This window comes from Dasypus novemcinctus, chromosome 24 (genome assembly GCF_030445035.2).
Source record: "Dasypus novemcinctus isolate mDasNov1 chromosome 24, mDasNov1.1.hap2, whole genome shotgun sequence".
Taxonomy (NCBI): Eukaryota; Metazoa; Chordata; class Mammalia; order Cingulata; family Dasypodidae; genus Dasypus; species Dasypus novemcinctus.
The window spans coordinates 316,228-326,560 of NC_080696.1; the positions used below are offsets into that span (position 1 = coordinate 316,228).

General features: G+C 36.0%; 1 pseudogene; it reads left to right on the forward strand.

Moving 5' to 3' along the window:
* Positions 1 to 5,272: 5,272 nt before the first annotated feature.
* On the forward strand, positions 5,273 to 6,318 carry LOC131275865 (zinc finger and BTB domain-containing protein 44-like; annotated as a pseudogene).
* The last annotated feature ends 4,015 nt before the right edge of the window (positions 6,319 to 10,333 follow it).

Consider the following 10,333-nt stretch of genomic DNA (forward strand, 5'->3'; position numbering starts at 1 on the left):
CTTAGAAGAATCTCCATGGAATTATGCTGAAACAAAAAAATGCTATTCCAAAATATCACATACTGTAAGATTCCATTCATATAATATGCTTGAATTTACAGCACATGGAACTTCCCATTTTAAAAATAAAAGATATAAAGAACTAATACAATTATTAAGGAAAAAATAAAAAACCCAGAATAAAAATGGGTAAGTTCTGAATAAACATTTTATCATCCTCAAAACAAAATGAAATGAAAATAAACATAATCACATGAAAGTGTTCTTAATGTTTCATTTCAGTAATACAAAATGCAAAACAGTATGATTATCTCATATCTGACAAATTTGCAAATATAAGTTTTTCAAAAACAAATGTTTGTGGGAATATGGAATACATGAAACTCTCTTTCTGAGATTGTATACTGCTGCATCCATTTTGTAATGATTTGGCATTAACATGTAAATAAAGTTGTGCATATTCTATAACCTGGCAAAAAAAATAGAGTGATAGAATTGATTTTTAAAATAAGCCATTCTTGCTTTCTACAGAAGACTCATCTTAGATACCAGGACACAATCAGGCTGAATATGAAAGGTTGGCATAAGATATTCAATGCTAATATCAATAAAAAAGAGAAGGTGTAGTGATACTAATGTCAGACAAAATAAATTTTAATTGGAAAATTGTTATAAGAGATGTAATATGGTACAATATGTTAATAAAAGGAACAATTCACCAAGAAAAATCGCAATAATAAATGTTTATCCACCTACAGTAGATGCCCAAAATACACGAGACATACACTAGCAAAATTGAAGGGGGAAATAAATGCCTTTATAATAATTCTTAGACTTCAACACTGGAAGTCAGTGTTAGATGAAACATCTGAAAAGGGGATAATAAAGGAAACTGAAAGCTTGCCTAATATTATAAATGAACTAGGTCTAATAGATATTTATAGAACATTACACTGCAAAACAGGATATATACTCTACTCAAGCACTCATGGATCTTTCTCAAAAATAGATGATATATTGGGCCATAAGTCATATCTCCATAAATTTCAAAACGTTGAAGTTATACAAAGCACTTTCTCTGATCATAGTGGAAAAATGTTGGAAATGAATGAGGTATTAAAAAGGAAAATTCACAGATATATGCATAGTAAACAATGTACTCTTAAATAATCAACAGTTTAGAGAAGAAATTGAAAGAGAAATCAGTAAATACTTCAAGACAAATGAAAATGAGAGCACAACATATCAAAACTTAGGGGTTCCTGAAAAGGGAATGGTAGGAGAGAAATTTATAGGTTTCAATGCTCACTTAAAAAAAGAAGAAAGCTAAAATAAAAGAACTAACTGCACACCTGGAGGAATGAGAAAAAGAATAGTAAATCAATCCCAAAACAAGGAAAGAAATAACAAAAACAAGCAGAAATAAATGAAATGGAGAATTAAAAACAATAGAGAAAATCAACAGAACCACAAGTTGTTTCTTGGAAAAGAATAACAAAAGCAATAAGCTCTTAGCTAGATTAACAAATAAAAAAATAAATAAAATCAGAAATGAGAAGCATGACATTATCCTTGACCCAGCAGAAATAAAAGAGATTATAAGAGGATACTATAAATATGAAAAATTGTATGCCAACCAACCAAACAACATTGAAGAAATGGGCAAATTTCTAAAAGACATGAACAAGCCACAATGAATCTAAAAAAAATAGAAAGTGGCCACAGTAGCTGCTGAGGGGAGGGAGAGGGAAGAAGAGATATGATGTGGGGGCATTTTCAGGACTTGGAGTTGTCCTGGGTGGTACTGCAGGGACAGATGTTGGACATTGTATGTCCTACTATGCCCAATGGGTGGACTGGGGGAGAGTGTAAACAACAATTTACATGTGGTGCAGCAATGCAGCAATACAATGTGGTGCAGCAGTGCTCCAAAATGTATTCACCAAATGCAATGAATGTGCCTTGATGATGATGAAAATAAATAAATAAAATAGAAGACCTCAAGAAACCAAACAAACAAACAAAAAAAAAGAAATTGAAACAGTTTTCAAAATTATTCCCAAAATGACAGTGTTTGAAAGGGAAGGTTTAAGGACATTTATATTACTAGAAGGAAAGCTAAAAAATGTAACACGGGACTGTATAACATTGTGAAACCTCATGTAAAATATGAATATGGGTGGCATTGCATATGTAAGACTGTTTTTACAAAATATAAATATAAATAAACTGGAGAGAAGGAAACAATTGCAGCTATGTATGTTGGGGGAAGCACAGACAGATTGAGAGGTAATGAGTTTTATTGACTTGGTTGGTTTTTGTTATTTTACTTGTATTATTATCATCAAAATAATGAAAATGCTCTGGAAGTGATTGGCATGGTGAATGCACAAAAGAATTCCATTGATTGTACATTTTGGATAGACTGATATTTTATAAATATGAATCAATAAAGTTGATTTGTTAAAAAAAAATCCCCAAAATGAAAAGTCCAAAAAAAAGATGGCTTCACAGGTGAATTCTACCAATCATTTGAAGATGATCTAATATAAATATTGCTCAAATGCTTCCAAAATATTAAATAGGAAGTAATGCTCCCCAAATCACTCTATGAAGCTAATATGGCCCTAATACCAAGGCTAGGTAAAGGTATTATGAAAAAAGAAAATTACAGCCCATGTTCTTTAATGAAAATAGATGCAAAAATCCTAAAAAAAATTTGCTCACAAAATCCAAAAACACCTGTAAAATATGATATATCACGATCAAGAGGGCTTTATACCAGGTATGTGAGGTGATTCAACATAAGAAAATCAATCAGTGTAATACACTACAATTGTGGCATTGGTGTGGAGAAAGTGGCCATGGTAGCTGCTGGGGGTAGGGAGTGGGTGGAAGAGATGAGATGTGGGGGCATTTTTGGGACTTAGAGTTGTCCTGGGTGGTGCTGCAGGGACAGTTACTGGACACTGTATGTCGTCCCATGGCCCACTGGGTGGACTGTGGGAGAGTGTGGGCTATGATGTGGACCACTGACCATGAGGTGCCACGGTGCTCAGAGATGTATTCACCAAATGCAACGAATGTCTCATGATGATGGAGGAGATAGGCAATGAATGTCTCATGATGATGGAGGAGATTGTTGTTATGGGGGGAGGAGTGGGGTAAGGGGGTGGGGGTATATGGGGACCTCATATTTTTTTAATGTAATGTTAAAAAAATAAAGACAAAAAATAAATTTAAAAAGAATTAATGCATTATCTTCTTATTTGTTGCAGAAAAGGCATTTGACAAAATAGAGCACCTTTCCTTGATAAAAAATTTCAAAAGTTAGAAATAGGAAATTTTTCAACATGATAAAGTGCATATATGAAAAACCCATGGGTAACATGGTACTCAGTGATGAAAGACTGAAAGCTTTTCCACAAGATTGCCCATTCTCCCCACTGTTGTTCAATATGGGGCTAGAAGTCCTTGCTAGAGCAATCAGGCAAGAAAAAGAAGTAAATAGAATCCAAATATGAAATAAGAAGTAAAATTTATTTGCAGTTGGTATGATCCTATCATGAGAAAATCCAAAAAAATCCACATCAAAACTATTAGAACTTATAGACAATTTCAGCAAAGGGGCAGGATACAAGATCTATATGCAAAAATCAATAGCTTTCTATGTACTATTAATGAGTAATCTGAGGAGGAAGCCAGAAAAAAAATTTTGATTTACAATATTGATTAAAGAATCAAATATTTAGGAATAAATTTAACCAAGGACATAAAGGACCTGTATTTAGAAAACTATAAAAAACATTGCTAAGAGAAACCATGGATGCTCTAACTGAAGGGATATTCTGTGCTCATGGTTTGAAAGACTAAATATCATTAAAATGTCAATTTGATCTGAACTGATCTACAGATTCAATGCAATCCTAATGAATTTTCCAATATCTTTCTTTATAGAATTGGAGAAGCCAATTATCAAATTTAGGTACAAATGTAAAGCCCCCAAATAGCAAAAAATATCTTAAAAATAAAAAAAGAATGAAGTTAGGGACTCCCACTTCCAAACTTTAAAGCATATTATCTAATTTTCAGTGGTAGAAATGTCATGGTACTTGCAGAAAGACAGACTGACCAATGGAATCAAATCAAGAGTACATAAATAGATCCACAAATCTATAGTCAAGTGATTTTTGACAAGAGTGTTGAACAGACTCAAATAGGTCATACTTGCCTATTCATTAAATGGTACTGGGAAACTGAATATCCATATCTAAAAAAGAGAACCCTTATATCATACCTTATACAAACATTAATACAAAATGGATCAAGGACCTAACTATATTTTAAAAAGAACTATAAACCTCCTAGAAGAAAATGTAGGGAAACACCTTCAAATTTTGTGACTAATGATGGTTTCTTGGAATTACACCAAGAGCACAAGCAACAAAGGAAAAACTAGACAAATGGAACTGCCTCAAAATTAAATGCTTCTGTTCTTCAAAAGACTTTGTCAAGAAAGTAAAAAGGCATCCTACTCGATAAAAAATCTTGTGAAATGCTATCCTGATGAGGAATTTATCTCCATGCTAAATAAAGAGATCACACAATTTATCAACAAATTGACAAGGAAACCCATTTTAAAAATGGGTAAAATAATTGAACAAAAATTCCTCCAAAGTGGAAATACAAATCACCAAAAATACATGAAATGATGTTCAACATCACTAGCTACTAGGGGAATGCACATAAAACTCATCACCCAATGTTTAGTATGGCTATAATTTAAATAATAGAAGAGTGGTGGGGTGGGGGCCCAAACTTGCAGCAGCATCTCCCCTTCATCAACCTTCCCTACCTTCCCCTTTATCCCCCTCCCCTTTGCCACTGGGCTCTGCCTGGACCACATGCTACTCTAACTGCATGCTGCCTGTGACTGAGCAAATCCACCTCCAGCTTGGGCTGGTAACTCACTCCTCCCCCTCAAGCCCAATGGCCAGCTGGACTACACCACCACCACCCATTTTGCACAAGCCCCACATGGATGTGCCACCATGCCCCAGCCAAAGGCCCTGCACAACCCTCTGTGCAATGTCATGAGATAGGGCCTCTGTCCCTGGGGGACCAGAAGGGAGCCACATGCCCTGCCCTCCCTTGGGTCACTGCCCAACCCAGCAGAAGGAGCAACAGCAGTAGGGCTAAGGACCCTGAACCACTGCCACAGGGCAATTCTGACTCATTGCATCTTGAAGAGCATCCGTAGAAGAGGAAGAAGATGGGTTTGAAAACATTTATTCATAGCTCCTCTTCCCACAGCCAGGAAATGCTTGGAAAGCTAAATATGCTGCAAAATGATGGACATTTTAGTAATATCACTATATGTGTCCTGGACAAAATCTTTTGGGCACATAAGGTGCTTCTAGTGGCTTGCAGTGATTTCTTTTGCAACAAGCTTGTGGGGTGAGCTGTGGGTGAGAACAAGAATGTGTTGGATTTACATTATGTTACAGTGATTGACTTTCTACCCCTTTTAGAATATGCTTACACAGACACTCTGTCAAGTAACAGAGAAAATATTATTGATGTTCTAGCTGTTGCCATGTACATGCAAATATTTAAAATTGCCAACCCCTGATCAGAATTCATGAAATCAAGTATTTTATGGAATACACCCAATAGCCAACCAGAAAAGGGTCTAGATGCTGGACAAGAAAAAATTCCAATGGCAATTGTACTTCTTGAGATGGAAGCATTTTTCCTTTGATTCAGAGTGCAGTGTGGTAGAAAGAAACATTCCTGTTTGCCAAGAGTCCCAGAGAAATTGTAAAAGCTACATAGTTATGTCTCCTTAAAGTCCTGGAAAGTGTAGCAAACACGTTCTCCCCAGGTATTGAATTCCTTAGCTTCCTACTCAGAAGGTATAAATCAACTAGCTTATTCTTCTTTAGCTTTTCCCTGGACTTTTCCTTTTGGAGTTGATCAAATGATACAGTCTGAAAAGGTTAAGATGCAGAAAACACCCAAACTTTATAATTTCCTGACCCATCTGATCCATGCAGAAGATCAGCTGATTATGTGACTTATAAGAGCACAATAACTAGTTTGCCTCTGGGTACTGAAGAAGATTTCTGTGTCAACGTCAGAAGGTTAAGTGATGAGGAGGTTCATGAGGAAGTGCCCCAGACTGTCAGTGCATCTCATTTTTTACTGAGAGTTCAGCAGACAATATTAGGAAGTGAGCAAGATCAAGAGGACCTTCTCATTAGTCCACAGTCTTCCTCTATAGATGTAATGTTTTCTATGTTTTTTATGATACAATAAAACCAATTCAGCAACTGTTTTTAAGTGTCTATTAGATACTATGAAATGTAAAGAAGGGTTAAATATGATAACTGGATTTTTAAAAAAATGCTAATAGCATTATAATTGTTTTTCCATTTCCACGGTGGGAAAGAAAATACAGGTGAACAGCAGCTGATGGGCCAAAAGCATAAGGTATGAAGTATAATTTCTACTATTGTGAATTATTTTCAATGCAAAAGAACAAAGAACACCAGTTTTTTTTTTTAAAAAAAAAGAACAGAAAACTACAAATGCCACAGAGGATGTGGAGAAATAGGAACATTCCTTCACTGTTGATGGGATTACAAAATGGTTCAATCTATGTGGAAGATGATCTGGTAGTTCATCAGGAAACAAAATATAGAAATGTCATATGATCCAGCAATCCCACTACTAGGAATATATTCAGAAGAACTGAAAACAATGACTTGAACAGACATTTGCACACTGATATTCATATGGCATTATTCACCACTGCTAAAAGAGGGAAATAACCTAAGTGTCCTCCAACTGATGAATGGATAAACAAGATGTGGTGTATTCATATGATGGAATATCATTCAGCTCTAAGAAAAAATCAACTGGGAAAGCACATGAAAACATGGAGTAACCTTGAAGATATTATACTGAAAGGAACAGGGCAGACTCAAAGGGAGGAATATTGCATGGTCTCACTGATATGAACTAAATACAATGTGTAGACTTATGGAGTTGGACAATGAAGTGAAGGTTGGTCAGAGATGGAATGGGATAAGAAGGGAGAGAAGATACTGGATGTATGTAGTATGTTTAATAAGGTCAATGTAAATATGTATTGGTTGGAAATGATAGTAACACATTATAACGAATGTAACAAACACTTTTGGCTTATGGATGTGACTGTGGCTGAAATGAGTTGTCTAAGAAAATTAACGTTAGCTGGAGAATAGATGGAGGAAAATGTTGGGAATGTATAGCAATGATTTTGGAAGTAGATGAGGGTTGTACTTAATAATATAAGTATGGGAATGTTCTACTTCGGGGTGTTAAGAATATGGTGGTACATGGGAAAAATATAACTATTTTATGGACGATTGTTAATATTTTAATGTTTTTGTAGCAAAAGCAAAGTTGGTACTATATAAATTCTAAAGGTAAAAAAGAATATGGGGTTAGATTTTGTGAGATATGTATATTATTAAGCCTTTTTTCTCTTCTTTTTTTATTAATAAGGAGACCTGTTCTATGTCATTTAATGAATCTGTGTCCACCTTTGTATTTTGCTGAATACCTTTACAGAAAGAATCACAAATGCTTTTTGTTTTTGAATGGGAGGATCCCAATACTGGCCTAAAACAATATTGTTGAACTGTTTTGCCACAAGTATTCAAAAATGACCCAACTCTTTTTGGGCAACACTGTCTAAGAACTTACAAAGAATATGCCTCCAAGAAAAACATTTCCTTCAGAGTGCTGATGATATACTCATAGCTAGCAAATCCCATAAAGCCGCATATCAAAACACAATAATAATGCTAAAAAGGCTAGCAGAGAAAGAATATAAAGTACTTGGAAAGATAGCTCAAATATTTTGCCACTTTTGATCATTGGATGAAATAAACTTCAGAATGAAGAAATGTGGCTTAAATGCAGTGATCAGATGTTTCTTTGGTTACAGCTCAATGTTACAGCTTGAGTTCACAGTGTTGCAGCTTGACTGTTAGCCTGGTTGGGGTGCATATGGAAGTGTTCTCAGTGTTACAGCTCAAGCCTGGTCAAAGTGATGATGGAAGTGCACCCAGGGCAAAGATGGAAGTATGCCCAGGGCTTTGGGGCTGTGTTAGATACAGGTTCACTGTGCAGCCACCCTGGGCATGGAGCCTTAAGTTTCAATACTCTGGTTAGTTATTGGGTTCTGCATGGGAGCATTGGCTGGGGTTTGGAAGCTAGATTAGCATTTTATGTTAAGAGGCATAACATTGGGTGATTACTAATTAGGTGAATGGTTTTAATATAGCCCATGCATAAATTCAAAATTGTCTTATTCTGTACTCAAGTGTTCCTCATCTCTAGAAATCCAAATAAGTAATATAGGGCCGCAAGCTTTGAATGTTCAGAAAGGATGTTAAGACTGAATGTGTATTCAAAGTTGTATCCAGACAGAACATGGGGGAGACTTTAATTCAAGCTCACCTGAAATGCAGGGGGGTATGCCAATTCAAGCTCACCTGAAATGTGGCAGGGTACTTTAATTCAAAACCTATTGTTACTCAGACAAACACTTAACTAACAAGGAAAGTCATTTTCTTTCATAAAAGCACCATTTAACTCCCCACCTTTATATCTTTTCTGTATAAAAGGGAACCCAAAATTCTATTTGGGGCTTAGTTTTTATTAGGACAGGAGTCCAGCAAGTCTGGCTGGTCAAAATAAATCAACTTCCTTTTCAGAGTTCTCATGTCCTGGCCTTCAATACCACAAACACCCAACTTCTATAGTGTTGTAGAAGTTGAGAGAGGTTCAATTATTTGCATATAGAAAGGCCAGGACTCAGGAATGATTTTGAGAGGGAAAAATGGTTTATTGATGGCCAGCCAGACTCAGGAGCTTTCTGTTTCAAACCCGAGCCCTGAACAAGAATTTTGAGTTACTATTATACAGAGAGGAAGGGTCAAATTGTTCAAATTCAATAGGCTTGAATTAGCATATATCATCCACATCCTAGGTAAGCTTTTAGCATAGACCTTACACATTCTAGATAAGCTTTTAGCACATTTGGTTTGCATTTTCCCTGAATATTTAAAGTTTATAGAGTTTGCATTGCTAAACTGTTTCCTGGGACTGGAGTCATTGCCATGGTCACCAAGGGCAGGACTGCAGCCTCTGACTGTCCCACACCCACAAGTCACAGACAGCTTAGGTCATCTACAAAGAGATGAAGAGCCTCCCACCCATAGCCCATATCAATATCAGTAGGTGAAGACCCACATAATGAGAGGGAAGTGTTGGACTGCCATCCTGGGAAGTCATGCTATGATCTCAAATAGAGAGGACAGGAGTCTCTGGAGAGCATAGGCAATGCCTATAGGGGAAGACAGACCAGCACGTCAAACACTAAATATTGTTGCAAGTAACTATGAATCTTGTTCCTCAAGAGAAGTTTGGTTGTGCCATGGGTCCCGAGGGGAGGAAGAGGGAGTAATAGAAGAGATGAATATGGGACATTTGGGGGTGATGGAGTTGTACTACATGATCTTGCAGTGATCATTAAATTTCATCAAAATTTATAAAAAGGGCATGGTCCAAAATTAAACCATAATGTAAATCATTGACCATGGTTAGTAACAATATTTTAATATTTGTACATCAATTGTAACAAATGTATGATCCACAGGTAAAATATTATTAATAGGGGAAAGGAGGGAAGATATGTTTATTGGAAACCCCTAAATATGTACATGACTTTTCTGTAACCTAAAACTTCTTTGATGACAATGTGGAAAAAATAAGACACTCGGAGTATAAATGGTGGAAAACGTCACTGTACATACAAGACAACAGACCTTACAGTGATGAAAGACAATGTCAAAATTTTTAAAATATTGTTTCATTATTTTTTATTATTCATATTTTTTATTTCTTATATTTTATTTATTTAAAAAATAATCATTAATTCTGTATTAGTCAGCCAAAAGGGTGCTGATGTAAAATACCAGAAGCCTGTTGGCTATTATAAAGGTTATTTATTTGGGGTAGGAGCTTACAGATACCAAGCAGCATAGGTTACTTCCCTCACCAAAGTCTACTTCCACCTGTTGGAGCAAGATGGTTGCTAACATCTGCCAGAGTTCAGGCTTCCTGAGTTCCTGTCTTCCCAGGTCTTATTTTTCTCTGGACTCAGGGTTCCTCCCTTCCCAGGACTTGCTTCTTTCTTGGCTCAGTGTTCCTCTGTTCCTGGGGCTTGCTTCTCTTTCCTCTGTGTGCTTAACTTCCTGGGGTTCCAGCTTAAGACTTC